Source organism: Perca flavescens, chromosome 1 (assembly GCF_004354835.1).
Source record: "Perca flavescens isolate YP-PL-M2 chromosome 1, PFLA_1.0, whole genome shotgun sequence".
Classification (NCBI taxonomy): domain Eukaryota; kingdom Metazoa; phylum Chordata; class Actinopteri; order Perciformes; family Percidae; genus Perca; species Perca flavescens.
Genome location: NC_041331.1, coordinates 42,610,210 through 42,629,682, shown reverse-complemented (window position 1 = coordinate 42,629,682; position 19,473 = coordinate 42,610,210). Strand labels below are relative to the sequence as shown.

Below are 19,473 nucleotides of genomic sequence, written 5' to 3'. Positions count from 1 at the left end.
GGTTCTTGGAAACTCCCAAGGCCAAGTCTGAACAACCATCAACCATTCTCACGAAATACACCATTCAACGACCCCACAAAGGTTAAAAAGCTGAGTTTCCCTGTTGTTAAGTCAGAAAAAAAACGTCTTTCAGATTAGAGACAAAATGTCCTTAGAGCACCTTTAAGCAAGTCGAGCTTCCTTTAAGTTTAACTTTTCATTGGATAACTATGACGTGGTTTACTGAAAACCTTCAAAGACTTAGTTGGGGGCTTTTATTTGATTGTCGTTGAATCCCTTTTGATGACTTTTCAACTGATGCCTGCCAGGTGGTAACAGCACAGAGTTCTTACCTCAAACCATAAGTCTGGTTCCACTGGGGATTGAACCCAGGACCTTCTGCGTGTAAAGCAGACGTGATGACCGCTACACTATAGAACCTCTGTGACAGAGTTATGTTCAACGTAATCTGAGCAGGAATGTGATCTGAAACATAGACAGTAGAAATAATGGATGGTTCTCCGGTTCTGAAAAGTGAAACCAATGCAAAAGTGAAAGAACTGAAGAAGTCTTTCACATAGGAGACAAAATGTCTTTGGAGCACCTTCTACCAAGTCTTCAATTCTTAGTAAACGGTAGAGAAACTCAGCTATTTAACCTTTGAGGGTTCTTTGTCAAGATGATCGCTACCACTTCCATCGCTAGCGCTCCTGGCTGTTGTAACGTCACTCGTTATGGTTCCTGGAAACTCCCAAGGCCAAGTCTGAACGACCATCAACCATTCTCACACGAAACACCATTCAACGACCCCACAAAGGTTAAATAGCTGGGTTTCCCTGTCGTTAAGTCAGAACTAAAGATGTCTTTCAAATTAGAGACAAATCTTCGTTTGCACATTTGCATGTGAACTGAGACAAACGGCGGTTTAGGCAGCAGAGAGAGAGAAAGAGGAAGTGATCTGTTGCTGTTGTTGCTATTTTTGGGATTCTGATTGGCTAACGTGGGCTTGAGCTTCTCGGTTACACTGCCACCTACAGGTTTGGCGCGCTCTTGACTGCATTGACGGCATACACGCCGATGAAATGTCCGTTTATGAAAATAGCCGACCACGTGTAAACGTAGCATTGGAGGCGCCCAAGGCCAAGTCTAATCGACCATCAACCATTCTCACACGAAACACCATTCAAAGACCCCACAAAGGTTAAATAGCTGGGTTTCCCTGTCGTTAAGTCAGAAGCAAGGACGTCTTTCAGATTAGAGACAAAACATCTTAAGAGAACCTGTAAAGAAAGTACAGGGTCATTTAAGTTTCACCTTTTGCTGGATAACTATGACTTGGTTGACTGAGAACCATCAAAGACATAATTGGGGGCTTTTATTTTATTGTTGTTCAATCCCTTTTAATGACTTTTCAAATGACGCTTGCCAGGTGGTAACAGAACAAAGTTCTGACTTCAAACCATAAGACCAAAGTCTAGTTCCACTGGGGATTGAACCCAGGACCTTCTGCGTGTAAAGCAGACGTGATGACTACTACACTATGGAACCTCGGTGACAAAGTTATTTTTAACATAATCAATCAATAATAAATGTGATCATAACCATATACAGTAGAAATAATGGATGGAGTTCCGGTTTTGAAAAGTGAAACCAATGCAATAGTGAAAGAAATGAAGAAGTTTTTTCAGATAGGAAACAAAATGTCTTTGGTTCACCTTTTACCAAGTCTTCAATTCTTAGTAAACGGTAGAGAAACTCAGCTATTTAACCTTTGAGGGTTCTTTGTCAAGATGATCGCTACCACTTCCATCGCTAGCGCTCCTGGCTGTTGTAACGTCACTTGTTATGGTTCCTGGAAACTCCCAAGGCCAAGTCTGAACGACCATCAACCATTCTCACACAAAACACCATTCAACGACCCCACAAAGGTTAAATAGCTGGGTTTCCCTGTCGTTAAGTCAGAATTAAAAGATGTCTTTCAAATTAGAGACAAATCTTCGTTTGCACGTTTGCATGTGAACTGAGAGAAACGGAGGTTTAGGCAGCCGAGAGAGAGAAAGAGGAAGTGATTTGTTGCTGTTGTTGCTATTTTTGGGATTCTGAATGGCTAACGTGGGCTTGAGCTTCTCGTTTACACTGCCACCTACAGGTTTGGCGCGCTCTTGACTGCAGTGACGGCATACACGCCGATTAAATGTCCGTTTATGAAAATAGCCGACCACGTGTAAACGTAGCATTGGAGGCGCCCAAGGCCAAGTCTGATCGACCATTAACCATTCTCACACGAAACACCATTCAACGACCCCACAAAGGTTAAATAGCTGGGTTTCCCTGTCGTTAAGTCAGAAGCAAAGACGTCTTTCAGATTAGAGACAAAACATCTTAAGAGAACCTGTAAAGAAAGTACAGGGTCATTTAAGTTTCACCTTTTGCTGGATAACTATGACTTGGTTGACTGAGAACCATCAAAGACATAATTGGGGGCTTTTATTTTATTGTTGTTCAATCCCTTTTAATGACTTTTCAAATGACGCTTGCCAGGTGGTAACAGAACAAAGTTCTGACTTCAAACCATAAGACCAAAGTCTAGTTCCACTGGGGATTGAACCCAGGACCTTCTGCGTGTAAAGCAGACGTGATGACTACTACACTAGGGAACCTCTGTGACAAGGTTATTTTTAACATAATCAATCAATAATAAATGTGATCATAACCATATACAGTAGAAATAATGGATGGAGTTCCGGTTTTGAAAAGTGAAACCAATGCAATAGTGAAAGAAATGAAGAAGTTTTTTCAGATAGGAAACAAAATGTCTTTGGATCACCTTTAACCAAGTCTTCAGTTCTGAATAAACAGTAGAGAAACCCAGATATTTACCTTCTGTGCGTTCTTTGTCAAGATGATCGCTACCGATTCCATTGCTAGTGCTCCTGGCTGTTGTAACGTCACTCGTTATGGTTCTTGAAACTCCCAAGGCCAAGTCTGAACAACCATCAACCATTCTCACGAAATACACCATTCAACGACCCCACAAAGGTTAAATAGCTGAGTTTCCTTGTTGTTAAGTCAGAACAAAAAACGTCTTTCAGATTAGAGACAAAATGTCTTTAGAGCACCTTTAAGCAAGTCGAGCTTCCTTTAAGTTTAACTTTTCATTGGATGACTATGACGTGGTTTACTGAAAACCTTCAAAGACGTAGTTGGGGGTTTTTATTTGATTGTCGTTGAATCCCTTTTGATGACTTTTCAACTGATGCCTGCCAGGTGGTAACAGCACAGAGTTCTTACCTCAAACCATAAGTCTGGTTCCACTGGGGATTGAACCCAGGACCTTCTGCGTGTAAAGCAGACGTGATGACCGCTACACTATAGAACCTCTGTGACAGAGTTATGTTCAACGTAATCTGAGCAGGAATGTGATCTGAAACATAGACAGTAGAAATAATGGATGGTTCTCCGGTTCTGAAAAGTGAAACCAATGCAAAAGTGAAAGAACTGAAGAAGTCTTTCACATAGGAGACAAAATGTCTTTGGAGCACCTTTTACCAAGTCTTCAATTCTTAGTAAACGGTAGAGAAACTCAGCTATTTAACCTTTGAGGGTTCTTTGTCAAGATGATCGCTACCACTTCCATCGCTAGCGCTCCTGGCTGTTGTAACGTCACTCGTTATGGTTCTTGGAAACTCCCAAGGCCAAGTCTGAACGACCATCAACCATTCTCACACGAAACACCATTCAACGACCCCACAAAGGTTAAATAGCTGGGTTTCCCTGTCGTTGAGTCAGAACTAAAGATGTCTTTCAAATTAGAGACAAATCTTCGTTTGCACGGTTGCATGTGAACTGAGACAAACGGCGGTTTAGGCAGCCGAGAGAGAGAAAGAGGAAGTGATTTGTTGCTGTTGTTGCTATTTTTGGGATACCGATTGGCTAACGTGGGCTAGAGCTTCTCGTTTACACTGCCACCTACAGGTTTGGCGCGCTCTTGACTGCATTGACGACATACACGCCGATGAAATGTCCGTTTATGAAAATAGCCGACCACGTGTAAACGTAGCATTGGAGGCGCCCAAGGCCAAGTCTGATCGACCATCAACCATTCTAACACGAAACACCATTCAACGCCCCCACAAAGGTTAAATAGCTGGGTTTCCCTGTTGTTAAGTCAGAAGCAAAGACGTCTTTCAGATTAGAGACAAAACATCTTAAGAGAACCTGTAAAGAAAGTACAGGGTCATTTAAGTTTCACCTTTTGCTGGATAACTATGACTTGGTTGACTGAGAACCATCAAAGACATAATTGGGGGCTTTTATTTTATTGTTGTTCAATCCCTTTTAATGACTTTTCAAATGACACTTGCCAGGTGGTAACAGAACAAAGTTCTGACTTCAAACCATAAGACCAAAGTCTAGTTCCACTGGGGATTGAACCCAGGACCTTCTGCGTGTAAAGCAGACATGATGACTACTACACTATGGAACCTCTGTGACAAGGTTATTTTTAACATAATCAATCAATAATAAATGTGATCATAACCATATACAGTAGAAATAATGGATGGAGTTCGGGTTTGAAAAAGTGAAACCAATGCAATAGTGAAAGAACTGAAGACATTTTTTCAGATAGGAAACAAAATGTCTTTGGATCACCTTTAACCAAGTCTTCAGTTCTGAATAAACAGTACAGAAACCCAGATATTTACCTTGTGTGCGTTCTTTGTCAAGATGATCGCTACCGATTCCATCGTTAGTGCTACTGGCTGTTGTAACAAGACTCGTTATGGTTCTTGAAGACGCCCAAGGCCAAGTCTGAACAACCATCAACCATTCTCACGAAATACACCATTCAACGACCCCACAAAGGTTAAATAGCTGAGTTTCCCTGTTGTTAAGTCAGAACAAAAACGTCTTTCAGATTAGAGACAAAATGTCCTTAGAGCACCTTTAAGCAAGTCCAGCTTCCTTTAAGTTTAACTTTTCATTGGATAACTATGACGTGGTTTACTGAAAACCTTCAAAGACGTAGTTGGGGGTTTTTATTTGATTGTCGTTGAATCCCTTTTGATGACTTTTCAACTGACGCCTGCCACGTGGTAACAAGACAGAGTTCTCACCTCAAACCATAAGTCTGTTTCCACTGGGGATTGAACCCAGGACCTTCTGCGTGTAAAGCAGACGTGATGACCGCTACACTATAGAACCTCTGTGACAGAGTTATGTTCAACGTAATCTGAGCAGGAATGTGATCTGAAACATAGACAGTAGCAATAATGGATGGTTCTCCGGTTCTGAAAAGTGAAACCAATGCAAAAGTGAAAGAACTGAAGAAGTCTTTCACATAGGAGACAAAATGTCTTTGGAGCACCTTTTACCAAGTCTTCAATTCTTAGTAAACGGTAGAGAAACTCAGCTATTTAACCTTTGAGGGTTCTTTGTCAAGATGATCGCTACCACTTCCATCGCTAGCGCTCCTGGCTGTTGTAACGTCACTCGTTATGGTTCTTGGAAACTCCCAAGGCCAAGTCTGAACGACCATCAACCATTCTCACACGAAACACCATTCAACGACCCCACAAAGGTTAAATAGCTGGGTTTCCTGTCGTTAAGTCAGAACTAAAGATGTCTTTCAAATTAGAGACAAATCTTCGTTTGCACGTTTGCATGTGAACTGAGACAAACGGCGGTTTAGGCAGCCGAGAGAGAAAAGAGGAAGTGATCTGTTGCTGTTGTTGCTATTTTTGGGATACCGATTGGCTAACGTGGGCTAGAGCTTCTCGTTTACACTGCCACCTACAGGTTTGGCGCGCTCTTGACTGCATTGACGGCATACACGCCGATGAAATGTCCGTTTATGAAAATAGCCGACCACGTGTAAACGTAGCATTGGAGGCGCCCAAGGCCAAGTCTGATCGACCATCAACCATTCTAACACGAAACACCATTCAACAACCCCACAAAGGTTAAATAGCTGGGTTTCCCTGTTGTTAAGTCAGAAGCAAAGACGTCTTTCAGATTAGAGACAAAACATCTTAAGAGAACCTGTAAAGAAAGTACAGGGTCATTTAAGTTTCACCTTTTGCTGGATAACTATGACTTGGTTGACTGAGAACCATCAAAGACATAATTGGGGGCTTTTATTTTATTGTTGTTCAATCCCTTTTAATGACTTTTCAAATGACGCTTGCCAGGTGGTAACAGAACAAAGTTCTGACTTCAAACCATAAGACCAAAGTCTAGTTCCACTGGGGATTGAACCCAGGACCTTCTGCGTGTAAAGCAGACGTGATGACTACTACACTATGGAACCTCTGTGACAAGGTTACTTTTAACATAATCAATCAATAATAAATGTGATCATAACCATATACAGTAGAAATAATGGATGGAGTTCCGGGTTTGAAAAGTGAAACCAATGCAATAGTGAAAGAACTGAAGACATTTTTTCAGATAGGAAACAAAATGTCTTTGGATCACCTTTAACCAAGTCTTCAGTTCTGAATAAACAGTACAGAAACCCAGATATTTACCTTGTGTGCGTTCTTTGTCAAGATGATCGCTACCGATTCCATCGTTAGTGCTACTGGCTGTTGTAACAAGACTCGTTATGGTTCTTGAAGACGCCCAAGGCCAAGTCTGAAAAACCATCAACCATTCTCACGAAATACACCATTCAACGACCCCACAAAGGTTAAAAAGCTGAGTTTCCCTGTTGTTAAGTCAGAACAAAAAACTTTCAGATTAGAGACAAAATGTCTTTAGAGCACCTTTAAGCAAGTCCAGCTTTCTTTAAGTTTAACTTTCCATTGGATAACTATGACGCGTGGTTTACTGAAAACCTTCAAAGACGTAGTTGGGGGCTTTTATTTGATTGTCGTTGAATCCCTTTTGATGACTTTTCAACTGACGCCTGCCAGGTGGTAACAAGACAGAGTTCTTACCTCAAACCATAAGTCTGGTTCCACTGGGGATTGAACCCAGGACCTTCTGCGTGTAAAGCAGACGTGATGACCGCTACACTATAGAACCTCTGTGACAGAGTTATGTTCAACATAATCTGCGAGAAATGTGATCTGAATCATAGACAGTAGAAATAATGGATGGTTCTCCGGTTCTGAAAAGTGAAACCAATGCAAAAGTGAAAGAACTGAAGAAGTCTTTCACATAGGAGACAAAATGTCTTTGGAGCACCTTTTACCAAGTCTTCAATTCTTAGTAAACGGTAGAGAAACTCAGCTATTTAACCTTTGAGGGTTCTTTGTCAAGATGATCGCTACCACTTCCATCGCTAGCGCTCCTGGCTGTTGTAACGTCACTCGTTATGGTTCCTGGAAACTCCCAAGGCCAAGTCTGAACGACCATCAACAATTCTCACACGAAACACCATTCAACGACCCCACAAAGGTTAAATAGCTGGGTTTCCCTGTCGTTAAGTCAGAACTAAAGATGTCTTTCAAATTAGAGACAAATCTTCGTTTGCACGTTTGCATGTGAACTGAGACAAACGGCGGTTTAGGCAGCAGAGATAGAGAAAGAGGAAGTGATCTGTTGCTGTTGTTGCTATTTTTGGGATTCTGATTGGCTAACGTGGGCTTGAGCTTCTCGTTTACACTGCCACCTACAGGTTTGGCGCGCTCTTGACTGCATTGACGGCATACACGCCGATGAAATGTCCGTTTATGAAAATAGCCGACCACGTGTAAACGTAGCATTGGAGGCGCCCAAGGCCAAGTCTGATCGACCATTAACCATTCTCACACGAAACACCATTCAAAGACCCCACAAAGGTTAAATAGCTGGGTTTCCTGTCGTTAAGTCAGAAGCAAGGACGTCTTTCAGATTAGAGACAAAACATCTTAAGAGAACCTGTAAAGAAAGTACAGGGTCATTTAAGTTTCACCTTTTGCTGGATAACTATGACTTGGTTGACTGAGAACCATCAAAGACATAATTGGGGGCTTTTATTTTATTGTTGTTCAATCCCTTTTAATGACTTTTCAAATGACGCTTGCCAGGTGGTAACAGAACAAAGTTCTGACTTCAAACCATAAGACCAAAGTCTAGTTCCACTGGGGATTGAACCCAGGACCTTCTGCGTGTAAAGCAGACGTGATGACTACTACACTATGGAACCTCAGTGACAAAGTTATTTTTAACATAATCAATCAATAATAAATGTGATCATAACCATATACAGTAGAAATAATGGATGGAGTTCCGGTTTTGAAAAGTGAAACCAATGCAATAGTGAAAGAAATGAAGAAGTTTTTTCAGATAGGAAACAAAATGTCTTTGGTTCACCTTTTACCAAGTCTTCAATTCTTAGTAAACGGTAGAGAAACTCAGCTATTTAACCTTTGAGGGTTCTTTGTCAAGATGATCGCTACCACTTCCATCGCTAGCGCTCCTGGCTGTTGTAACGTCACTCGTTATGGTTCCTGGAAACTCCCAAGGCCAAGTCTGAACGACCATCAACCATTCTCACACAAAACACCATTCAACGACCCCACAAAGGTTAAATAGCTGGGTTTCCCTGTCGTTAAGTCAGAACTAAAGATGTCTTTCAAATTAGAGACAAATCTTCGTTTGCACGTTTGCATGTGAACTGAGAGAAACGGAGGTTTAGGCAGCCGAGAGAGAGAAAGAGGAAGTGATTTGTTGCTGTTGTTGCTATTTTTGGGATTCTGATTGGCTAACGTGGGCTTGAGCTTCTCGTTTACACTGCCACCTACAGGTTTGGCGCGCTCTTGACTGCATTGACGGCATACACGCCGATTAAATGTCCGTTTATGAAAATAGCCGACCACGTGTAAACGTAGCATTGGAGGCGCCCAAGGCCAAGTCTGATCGACCATTAACCATTCTCACACGAAACACCATTCAACGACCCCACAAAGGTTAAATAGCTGGGTTTCCCTGTCGTTAAGTCAGAAGCAAAGACGTCTTTCAGATTAGAGACAAAACATCTTAAGAGAACCTGTAAAGAAAGTACAGGGTCATTTAAGTTTCACCTTTTGCTGGATAACTATGACTTGGTTGACTAGGAACCATCAAAGACATAATTGGGGGATTTTATTTTATTGTTGTTCAATCCCTTTTAATGACTTTTCAAATGACGCTTGCCAGGTGGTAACAGAACAAAGTTCTGACTTCAAACCATAAGACCAAAGTCTAGTTCCACTGGGGATTTAACCCAGGACCTTCTGCGTGTAAAGCAGACGTGATGACTACTACACTATGGAACCTCTGCGACAAGGTCATTTTTAACATAATCAATCAAAAATAAATGTGATCATAACCATATACAGTAGAAATAATGGATGGAGTTCTGGTTTTGAAAAGTGAAACCAATGCAATAGTGAAAGAAATGAAGAAGTTTTTTCAGATAGGAAACAAAATGTCTTTGGACCACCTTTAACCAAGTCTTCAGTTCTGAATAAACAGTAGAGAAACCCAGATATTTACCTTCTGTGCGTTCTTTGTCAAGATGATCGCTACCGATTCCATCGTTAGTGCTACTGGCTGTTGTAACAAGACTCATTATGGTTCTTGAAGACGCCCAAGGCCAAGTCTGAACAACCATCAACCATTCTCACGAAATACACCATTCAACGACCCCACAAAGGTTAAATAGCTGAGTTTCCCTGTTGTTAAGTCAGAACAAAAAACGTCTTTCAGATTAGAGACAAAATGTCCTTAGAGCACCTTTAAGCAAGTCCAGCTTCCTTGAAGTTTAACTTTTCATTGGCTAACTAAGACGTGGTTTACTGAAAACCTTTAAAGACGTAGTTGGGGGCTTTTATTTGATTGTCGTTGAATCCCTTTTGATGACTTTTCAACTGACGCCTGCCACGTGGTAACAAGACAGAGTTCTCACCTCAAACCATAAGTCTGGTTCCACTGGGGATTGAACCCAGGACCTTCTGCGTGTAAAGCAGACGTGATGACCGCTACACTATAGAACCTCTGTGACAGAGTTATGTTCAACATAATCTGTGCAGAAATGTGATCTGAATCATAGACAGTAGAAATAATGGATGGTTCTGCGGTTCTGAAAAGTGAAACCAATGCAAAAGTGAAAGAACTGTAGAAGTCTTTCACATAGGAGACAAAATGTCTTTGGAGCACCTTTTACCAAGTCTTCAATTCTTAGTAAACGGTAGAGAAACTCAGCTATTTAACCTTTGAGGGTTCTTTGTCAAGATGATCGCTACCACTTCCATCGCTAGCGCTCCTGGCTGTTGTAACGTCACTCGTTATGGTTCTTGGAAACTCCCAAGGCCAAGTCTGAACGACCATCAACCATTCTCACACGAAACACCATTCAACGACCCCACAAAGGTTAAATAGCTGGGTTTCCCTGTCGTTAAGTCAGAACTAAAGATGTCTTTCAAATTATAGACAAATCTTCGTTTGCATGTGAACTGAGACAAACGGCGGTTTAGGCAGCAGAGTAAGAGAAAGAGGAAGTGATTTGTTGCTGTTGTTGCTATTTTTGGGATTCCGATTGGCTAACGTGGGCTTGAGCTTCTCGTTTACACTGTCACCTACAGGTTTGGCGCGCTCTTGACTTTTCAAATGACGCTTGCCAGGTGGTAACAGTACAAAGTTCTGACATCAAACCATAAGACCAAAGTCTAGTTGCACTGGGGATTGAACCCAGGACCTTTTGCGTGTAAAGCAGACGTGATGACTACTACACTATGCAACCTCTGTGACAAGGTTATTTTTAACATAATCAATCAATAATTGATCTGCATTGACGGCATACACGACGATGAAATGTCCGTTTATGAAAATAGCAGACCACGTGTAAACGTAGCATTGGAGGCGCCCAAGGCCAAGTCTGATCGACCATTAACCATTCTCACACGAAACACCATTCAAAGACCCCACAAAGGTTAAATAGCTGGGTTTCCCTGTCGTTAAGTCAGAAGCAAGGACGTCTTTCAGATTAGAGACAAAACATCTTAAGAGAACCTGTAAAGAAAGTACAGGGTCATTTAAGTTTCACCTTTTGCTGGATAACTATGACTTGGTTGACTGAGAACCATCAAAGACATAATTGGGGGCTTTTATTTTATTGTTGTTCAATCCCTTTTAATGACTTTTCAAATGACGCTTGCCAGGTGGTAACAGAACAAAGTTCTGACTTCAAACCATAAGACCAAAGTCTAGTTCCACTGGGGATTGAACCCAAGACCTTCTGCGTGTAAAGCAGACGTGATGACTACTACACTATGGAATCTCTGTGACAAGGTTATTTTTAACATAATCAATCAATAATAAATGTGATCATAACCATATACAGTAGAAATAATGGATGGAGTTCCGGTTTTGAAAAGTGAAACCAATGCAATAGTGAAAGAAATGAAGAAGTTTTTTCAGATAGGAAACAAAATGTCTTTGGATCACCTTTAACCAAGTCTTCAGTTCTGAATAAACAGTAGAGAAACCCAGATATTTACCTTCTGTGCGTTCTTTGTCAAGATGATCGCTACCGATTCCATTGCTAGTGCTCCTGGCTGTTGTAACGTCACTCGTTATGGTTCTTGGAAACTCCCAAGGCCAAGTCTGAACAACCATCAACCATTCTCACGAAATACACCATTCAACGACCCCACAAAGGTTAAATAGCTGAGTTTCCCTGTTGTTAAGTCAGAACAAAAAACGTCTTTCAGATTAGAGACAAAATGTCTTTAGAGCACCTTTAAGCAAGTCCAGCTTCCTTTAAGTTTAACTTTTCATTGGATAACTATGACGTGGTTTACTGAAAACCTTCAAAGACGTAGTTGGGGGCTTTTATTTGATTGTCGTTGAATCCCTTTTGATGACTTTTCAACTGACGCCTGCCAGGTGGTAACAAGACAGAGTTCTTACCTCAAACCATAAGTCTGGTTCCACTGGGGATTGAACCCAGGACCTTCTGCGTGTAAAGCAGACGTGATGACCGCTACACTATAGAACCTCTGTGAAAGAGTTATGTTCAACATAATCTGCGCAGAAATGTGATCTGAATCATAGACAGTAGAAATAATGGATGGTTCTCCGGTTCTGAAAAGTGAAACCAATGCAAAAGTGAAAGAACTGAAGAAGTCTTTCACATAGGAGACAAAATGTCTTTGGAGCACCTTTTACCAAGTCTTCAATTCTTAGTAAACGGTAGAGAAACTCAGCTATTTAACCTTTGAGGGTTCTTTGTCAAGATGATCGCTACCACTTCCATCGCTAGCGCTCCTGGCTGTTGTAACGTCACTCGTTATGGTTCCTGGAAACTCCCAAGGCCAAGTCTGAACGACCATCAACCATTCTCACACGAAACACCATTCAACGACCCCACAAAGGTTAAATAGCTGGGTTTCCCTGTCGTTAAGTCAGAACTAAAGATGTCTTTCAAATTAGAGACAAATCTTCGCTTGCACGCTTGCATGTGAACTGAGACAAACGGCGGTTTAGGCAGCAGAGATAGAGAAAGAGGAAGTGATCTGTTGCTGTTGTTGCTATTTTTGGGATTCTGATTGGCTAACGTGGGCTTGAGCTTCTCGTTTACACTGCCACCTACAGGTTTGGCGCGCTCTTGACTGCATTGACGACATACACGCCGATGAAATGTCCGTTTATGAAAATAGCCGACCACGTGTAAACGTAGCATTGGAGGCGCCCAAGGCCAAGTCTGATCGACCATCAACCATTCTCACACGAAACACCATTCAACAACCCCACAAAGGTTAAATAGCTGGGTTTCCCTGTCGTTAAGTCAGAAGCAAGGACGTCTTTCAGATTAGAGACAAAACATCTTAAGAGAACCTGTAAAGAAAGTACAGGGTCATTTAAGTTTCACCTTTTGCTGGATAACTATGACTTGGTTGACTGAGAACCATCAAAGACATAATTGGGGGCTTTTATTTTATTGTTGTTCAATCCCTTTTAATGACTTTTCAAATGACGCTTGCCAGGTGGTAACAGAACAAAGTTCTGACTTCAAACCATAAGACCAAAGTCTAGTTCCACTGGGGATTTAACCCAGGACCTTCTGCGTGTAAAGCAGACGTGATGACTACTACACTATGGAACCTCTGTGACAAAGTTATTTTTAACATAATCAATCAATAATAAATGTGATCATAACCATATACAGTAGAAATAATGGATGGAGTTCCGGTTTTGAAAAGTGAAACCAATGCAATAGTGAAAGAAATGAAGAAGTTTTTTCAGATAGGAAACAAAATGTCTTTGGATCACTTTTAACCAAGTCTTCAGTTCTGAATAAACAGTAGAGAAACCCAGATATTTACCTTCTGTGCGTTCTTTGTCAAGATGATCGCTACCGATTCCATCGTTAGTGCTACTGGCTGTTGTAACGTCACTCGTTATGGTTCCTGGAAACTCCCAAGGCCAAGTCTGAACGACCATCAACCATTCTCACACAAAACACCATTCAACGACCCCACAAAGGTTAAATAGCTGGGTTTCCCTGTTGTTAAGTCAGAATTAAAAGATGTCTTTCAAATTAGAGACAAATCTTCGTTTGCACGTTTGCATGTGAACTGAGAGAAACGGCGGTTTAGGCAGCCGAGAGAGAGAAAGAGGAAGTGATTTGTTGCTGTTGTTGCTATTTTTGGGATTCTGATTGGCTAACGTGGGCTTGAGCTTCTCGTTTACACTGCCACCTACAGGTTTGGCGCGCTCTTGACTGCATTGACGGCATACACGCCGATGAAATGTCCGTTTATGAAAATAGCCGACCACGTGTAAACGTAGCATTGGAGGCGCCCAAGGCCAAGTCTGATCGACCATTAACCATTCTCACACGAAACACCATTCAACGACCCCACAAAGGTTAAATAGCTGGGTTTCCCTGTCGTTAAGTCAGAAGCAAGGACGTCTTTCAGATTAGAGACAAAACATCTTAAGAGAACCTGTAAAGAAAGTACAGGGTCATTTAAGTTTCACCTTTTGCTGCATAACTATAACTTGGTTGACTGAGAACCATCAAAGACATAATTGGGGGCTTTTATTTTATTGTTGTTCAATCCCTTTTAATGACTTTTCAAATGACGCTTGCCAGGTGGTAACAGAACAAAGTTCTGACTTCAAACCATAAGACCAAGGTCTAGTTCCACTGGGGATTGAACCCAGGACCTTCTGCGTGTAAAGCAGACGTGATGACTACTACACTATGGAACCTCTGTGACAAGGTTACTTTTAACATAATCAATCAATAATAAATGTGATCATAACCATATACAGTAGAAATAATGGATGGAGTTCCGGTTTTGAAAAGTGAAACCAATGCAATAGTGAAAGAAATGAAGAAGTTTTTTCAGATAGGAAACAAAATGTCTTTGGATCACTTTTAACCAAGTCTTCAGTTCTGAATAAACAGTAGAGAAACCCAGATATTTACCTTCTGTGCGTTCTTTGTCAAGATGATCGCTACCGATTCCATCGTTAGTGCTACTGGCTGTTGTAACAAGACTCGTTATGGTTCTTGAAGACGCCCAAGGCCAAGTCTGAACAACCATCAACCATTCTCATGAAATACACCATTCAACGACCCCACAAAGGTTAAAAAGCTGAGTTTCCCTGTTGTTAAGTCAGAACAAAAAACGTCTTTCAGATTAGAGACAAAATGTCTTTAGAGCACCTTTAACCAAGTCCAGCTTCCTTTAAGTTTAACTTTTCATTGGATAGCTATGACGTGGTTTACTGAAAACCTTCAAAGACGTAGTTGGGGGCTTTTATTTGTTTGTCGTTGAATCCCTTTTGATGACTTTTCAACTGACGCCTGCCAGGTGGTAACAAGACAGAGTTCTTACCTCAAACCATAAGTCTGGTTCCACTGGGGATTGAACCCAGGACCTTCTGCGTGTAAAACAGACATGATGACCGCTACACTATAGAACCTCTGTGATAGAGTTATGTTCAACATAATCTGAGCAGAAATGTGATCTGAATCATAGACAGTAGAAATAATTGATGGTTCTCCGGTTCTGAAAAGTGAAACCAATGCAAAAGTGAAAGAACTGAAGAAGTCTTTCACATAGGAGACAAAATGTCTTTGGAGCACCTTTTACCAAGTCTTCAATTCTTAGTAAACGGTAGAGAAACTCAGCTATTTAACCTTTGAGGGTTCTTTGTCAAGATGATCGCTACCACTTCCATCGCTAGCGCTCCTGGCTGTTGTAACGTCACTCGTTATGGTTCCTGGAAACTCCCAAGGCCAAGTCTGAACGATCATCAACCATTCTCACACGAAACACCATTCAACGACCCCACAAAGGTTAAATAGCTGGGTTTCCCTGTCGTTAAGTCAGAACTAAAGTTTGTTGCTCCCAGACTATGGAACGCCCTGCCCCTGTCCATGCGTCTGGCAGACTCTGTTGTCTCTTTTAAAAAGGATCTGAAAACATGTTTATTTAGGAAAGCTTTTGGCTGATGGGTTTTCACTAGTGTCACTTTAATTTCACATATGTATACACATTCTACATTGTTTGTTTTACCTCTTCTATTGTACAGCACTTTGTGATTTTATCTGTGAAAAGCGCTTTATAAATAAATTTTACTTACTTACTTACTTACTTACTTTCAAATTAGAGACAAATCTTCTTTTGCACGTTTGCATGTGAACTGAGACAAACGGCGGTTTAGGCAGCAGAGAGAGCTTTTCCTGGATAACTATGACTTGGTTGACTGAGAACCATCAAAGACATAATTGGGGGCTTTTAATTTATTGTTGTTCAATCCCTTTTAATGACTTTTCAAATGACGTTTGCCAGGTGGTAACAGAACAAAGTTGTTTCACCCCTGTGAAATGTGACTCTTTAATATAATCGGCACATAAATGTGATCTGAACCATACTGTCGAAATAATGGATGGTTCTCCGGTTCAGAAAAGTTAAACCAATGCAATAGTGAAAGAACTGAAGAAGTTTTTCAGATAGGAGACGAAATGTCTTTAAAGCACCTTTAACAAAGTCTTCAGTTCTGAATAAACGGTAGCGAAACCTAGATATTTACCTTCTGTGGGTTCTTTGTCTGGTAACAGGAAAGAGTTATTTCTTCAAACCATAAGTCTGGTTTCACTGGGGATTGAACCCAGGACTTTCTGCGTGTAAAGCAGACGTGATGACTACTACACTATTGAACCTCTGGGATATGGTTAGCTTTAACATAATCGGCACATAAATGTGATCAGAACCATAGACAGACTCTATGACATGTTTATTTCTAAGACATTAATGTGGTTTTGATCACAGTTTTAATTGAATAAGGTATTGCTGTTGTACTGTCATTGTTGTTGTTTTATCCAGTCATGCCATAATTACAAATTAAAGTTTTTCAGTTACAGCTTGGTTAAACGGTTGGTCAAGATTTTCCTACAATTATCATAGAAACAAACCTTCTGTGACAGCCATTAGTCTATCAATCATCCAGACGCGATTGCAATTCACAATCTTACTTTAACCAGACCTGCATCTTAAACCAATCATGTGTACAATGTGTACATGTTACACTTAACTCTGTATATTATCACAATGTACTGTACCGTTCTGCTCGTGTCTGTGGGAGCAGCTTTGAAAAGGCTCATCCATCGGGTCCATATGGGGCCCCTGAGGGCGAGAAAGCTATGGTGTGTGTGTGTGTGTGTGTATGTGTGTGTGGTTTGAGGAAGGGGCACAGAAGGCTGAGCAGCATGTTTCTCCCTCAGTATGGAGTCCAACTGGAGCACCAAGACGCTCAAATTACCTATTTAATTTATTTAATAAGCATGGGAGGGGATGGTGTGGTTGTGTGTGTGTGTGTGTTATATTCCTGTTAAGAGATAAGTCTGTTGATATTTCATATTTTCTTAGGGCTGTCAAAATGAACGTGACAAGTGAAACGCAAATTCAGTTTAACGGCACTAATTATTCGGACACACGATTTAACGCAAGCGCGTGATTTGGTCCCTCGCGCCGATACGTAGTATGGGAGATGTAGAAGTGATGCAGCACGATTTCGCTCTTTTTTCGGGCCTGCAGATAGTACACTCACCCAGATAAAAGCCAGAGTGGGATTTTTGTGACCACAGACAGACACACCTCTACACCGGTGTGTGTGACAGCTGTTGATGGTGTCTTGGTGGTACTTCCCTGCCTCTCATACCTGAATAACAGGAGCTGGAGCTGCTTGGGTTGCAGCAGCAGCAGCAGCAGTGTGTCAGTTATGTTTGGCTGCTGGAGATAAGCTGCTGCTCTTTCATGTGTCGCTGCATGAGGTGGAAGAGAACGTTACTGCGGTTAGACAGGAAACTACTACCCGGAGTCCTGTGTGTGTGTGTGTGTGTGTGTGTGTGTGTGTGTGTGTGTTTTGAGGAAGGGGCACAGAAGGCTGTTTGTTTGTTTGTGCACTAACCAGCCAGGCTAGCTGTTTCCCCCGTTTCCAGTCTTTGTGCTAAGCTAAGCTAAACCAGCTGCTGGCTGGCAAGATAGACTTGAAAATATTCATATTTTTGTGTAGATTGACTTGTCGTTGACTAAACAACTAAATTATTACTTAATCTGGAGTTGCAGCCTTAATGCTCAGTTCTTTCTGCTGTTAAAAGATGTACCGAATAGTATGAATCATGCATCCTCTGATGTTATCTTAGATGTTTTCTCTTTCTGTTGTGGTTTTATTTTAACTTCTATCCTGTGTGCGCAGCAATATGACTCACTTGGTCTTGTCATTTCAAAACGATAAGTCACCAAGAGTTCAGTCACATCTTTCCGTCTCATCCTTAAAATCCGATTTTTATCTCCACACGTCTTAAATCTTCAGTTGATTTGAAGCTGCGGCGAGCGAGAGGGAGGGTGTCTTCTTCTTTTGCTTTTTGTTTTGAGCTCCCCGATGAGCGCAGATGAAATGACTTTGGCGGCTGCTGCTAATGTGCTATAATTGGTACGAGGAGCCAATCGCTCTGAACAATTATAACACGCAGGAGCTGTAATCTCCGCTGAGACTCGGAGCGAGACGGATTCTCGCCGTCTTTGAAGTCAACCTGCTGAGTTTGATGTCTTTAAAACAGTTTCAGACACATGGCTGTGTTGGAAACCGTTCCCTGTCACAGAAAATAGTGCACTGTATAGTTCCACCATAAAATAATAACGATGCTCAGCTAATTTGAGTGTACATACAATGCACCCTACATTTTATTCCCATATCCCACAATGCAACGCAGTGTCGTGTTTTCTCGGAGGAGAAGAAGAAGAAGCAACCGCGAAAATTGAGAAGGAAACATGGAGCGGGCTTTCGTTTCTAAACACTGGAAATGTAACATGCAACATATTTAATATATACAACCTATTTTGAATCCTCTTGACCGCTTGGTTTCTTTCAGGGACGTATTAGAAGTATTTTAGTTTCAGTTTGTTTACATGATGCTTGGCGCGCCCGCCTTCGTCACACAAATAACCGGGGTCAGCCCTATGTTCCCACAGCCCTGTGGTCACACTATGTTCCCACAGCCCTATGTTCCCACAGCCCTATGGTCACACTATGTTCCCACAGCCCTATGTTCCCACAGCCTAATGGTCCCACATCCCTATGTTCCCACAGCCCTATGGTCACACTATGTTCCCACAGCCCTATGTTCCCACATCTCTATGTTCCCACAGCCCTATGGTCACACTATGTTCCCACAGCCCTATGTTCCCACATCCCTATGTTCCCACATCCCTATGTTCCCACAGCCCTATGGTCACACTATGTTCCCACAGCCCTATGTTCCCACATCCCTATGTTCCCACAGCCCTATGTTCCCACATCCCTATGTTCCCACAGCCCTATGGTCACACTATGTTCCCACAGCCCTATGTTCCTACATCCCTATGTTCCCACAGCCCTGTGGTCACACTATGTTCCCACAGCCCTATGTTCCCACAGCCTAATGGTCCCACATCCCTATGTTCCCACAGCTCTATGTCCCCACATTTCTAAGATTTTTCTTAAAATTAGGCCCTATGTTAGGGTTACATTCCATATGTAGTCCATTGCTACTGGATAATAGGTTGGGTGTAATTGGCTACCAAATTGAGAGAAAGGGGGATAAAATCTGATAAAAATGTATGAAAAAAAGAAATGTGGGAACATAGGGCCTAATTTTGGAAAATAAATCTTAGAAATGTGGGAACATAAGGCTATGGAAACATAGGGCTGTGAGAACATAGGCACGCTCCCAAATAGCCAGCACATCTACCGACCCAACGACGTTTTCAGTGTAGTGTCCAAAATCTGGTTTGGTGGTTCCCTATATATTTGACTATTTAATAAACACTATATAGGGTTGAGTGAGTGAATAAGGGAACGGTTTCCAACACAGCTCCTCTCTGGAAGCCATAGTGTTTGTTATAAAGCTGTTCCTGCTGAAGACGTCACTGTAGTGGAATTAAATTGGATTTACTCAGGCTCATGAAGACGGTTGTTGGAGCCGTTTCTCTGTGCCAGAGAGCTCTTTCTTCAGAGTCCTCGAGG

General features: G+C 41.7%; 18 non-coding genes across 18 annotated transcripts; all 18 read right to left on the bottom strand.

Moving 5' to 3' along the window:
* Window positions 1-347: 347 nt before the first annotated feature.
* Window positions 348-420, bottom strand: trnav-uac (transfer RNA valine (anticodon UAC)). The gene has a single exon. It is a non-coding gene; the product is annotated as a tRNA-Val (tRNA).
* Window positions 421-1,454: 1,034 nt separating this feature from the next.
* On the bottom strand, window positions 1,455-1,527 carry trnav-uac (transfer RNA valine (anticodon UAC)). The gene has a single exon. It is a non-coding gene; the product is annotated as a tRNA-Val (tRNA).
* A 1,039-nt stretch (window positions 1,528-2,566) lies between these two features.
* trnav-uac (transfer RNA valine (anticodon UAC)) lies at window positions 2,567-2,639 on the bottom strand. Its single transcript has one exon. It is a non-coding gene; the product is annotated as a tRNA-Val (tRNA).
* A 646-nt stretch (window positions 2,640-3,285) lies between these two features.
* On the bottom strand, window positions 3,286-3,358 carry trnav-uac (transfer RNA valine (anticodon UAC)). The gene has a single exon. It is a non-coding gene; the product is annotated as a tRNA-Val (tRNA).
* Window positions 3,359-4,392: 1,034 nt separating this feature from the next.
* Window positions 4,393-4,465, bottom strand: trnav-uac (transfer RNA valine (anticodon UAC)). Its single transcript has one exon. It is a non-coding gene; the product is annotated as a tRNA-Val (tRNA).
* Window positions 4,466-5,111: 646 nt separating this feature from the next.
* trnav-uac (transfer RNA valine (anticodon UAC)) lies at window positions 5,112-5,184 on the bottom strand. The gene has a single exon. It is a non-coding gene; the product is annotated as a tRNA-Val (tRNA).
* Window positions 5,185-6,216: 1,032 nt separating this feature from the next.
* On the bottom strand, window positions 6,217-6,289 carry trnav-uac (transfer RNA valine (anticodon UAC)). Its single transcript has one exon. It is a non-coding gene; the product is annotated as a tRNA-Val (tRNA).
* A 646-nt stretch (window positions 6,290-6,935) lies between these two features.
* Window positions 6,936-7,008, bottom strand: trnav-uac (transfer RNA valine (anticodon UAC)). The gene has a single exon. It is a non-coding gene; the product is annotated as a tRNA-Val (tRNA).
* A 1,032-nt stretch (window positions 7,009-8,040) lies between these two features.
* On the bottom strand, window positions 8,041-8,113 carry trnav-uac (transfer RNA valine (anticodon UAC)). Its single transcript has one exon. It is a non-coding gene; the product is annotated as a tRNA-Val (tRNA).
* A 1,038-nt stretch (window positions 8,114-9,151) lies between these two features.
* trnav-uac (transfer RNA valine (anticodon UAC)) lies at window positions 9,152-9,224 on the bottom strand. Its single transcript has one exon. It is a non-coding gene; the product is annotated as a tRNA-Val (tRNA).
* Window positions 9,225-9,871: 647 nt separating this feature from the next.
* On the bottom strand, window positions 9,872-9,944 carry trnav-uac (transfer RNA valine (anticodon UAC)). The gene has a single exon. It is a non-coding gene; the product is annotated as a tRNA-Val (tRNA).
* A 673-nt stretch (window positions 9,945-10,617) lies between these two features.
* Window positions 10,618-10,690, bottom strand: trnav-uac (transfer RNA valine (anticodon UAC)). Its single transcript has one exon. It is a non-coding gene; the product is annotated as a tRNA-Val (tRNA).
* A 464-nt stretch (window positions 10,691-11,154) lies between these two features.
* On the bottom strand, window positions 11,155-11,227 carry trnav-uac (transfer RNA valine (anticodon UAC)). Its single transcript has one exon. It is a non-coding gene; the product is annotated as a tRNA-Val (tRNA).
* A 647-nt stretch (window positions 11,228-11,874) lies between these two features.
* Window positions 11,875-11,947, bottom strand: trnav-uac (transfer RNA valine (anticodon UAC)). Its single transcript has one exon. It is a non-coding gene; the product is annotated as a tRNA-Val (tRNA).
* Window positions 11,948-12,981: 1,034 nt separating this feature from the next.
* On the bottom strand, window positions 12,982-13,054 carry trnav-uac (transfer RNA valine (anticodon UAC)). Its single transcript has one exon. It is a non-coding gene; the product is annotated as a tRNA-Val (tRNA).
* Window positions 13,055-14,093: 1,039 nt separating this feature from the next.
* Window positions 14,094-14,166, bottom strand: trnav-uac (transfer RNA valine (anticodon UAC)). Its single transcript has one exon. It is a non-coding gene; the product is annotated as a tRNA-Val (tRNA).
* A 647-nt stretch (window positions 14,167-14,813) lies between these two features.
* Window positions 14,814-14,886, bottom strand: trnav-uac (transfer RNA valine (anticodon UAC)). Its single transcript has one exon. It is a non-coding gene; the product is annotated as a tRNA-Val (tRNA).
* A 1,170-nt stretch (window positions 14,887-16,056) lies between these two features.
* trnav-uac (transfer RNA valine (anticodon UAC)) lies at window positions 16,057-16,129 on the bottom strand. Its single transcript has one exon. It is a non-coding gene; the product is annotated as a tRNA-Val (tRNA).
* Between the last annotated feature and the right edge of the window lie 3,344 nt (window positions 16,130-19,473).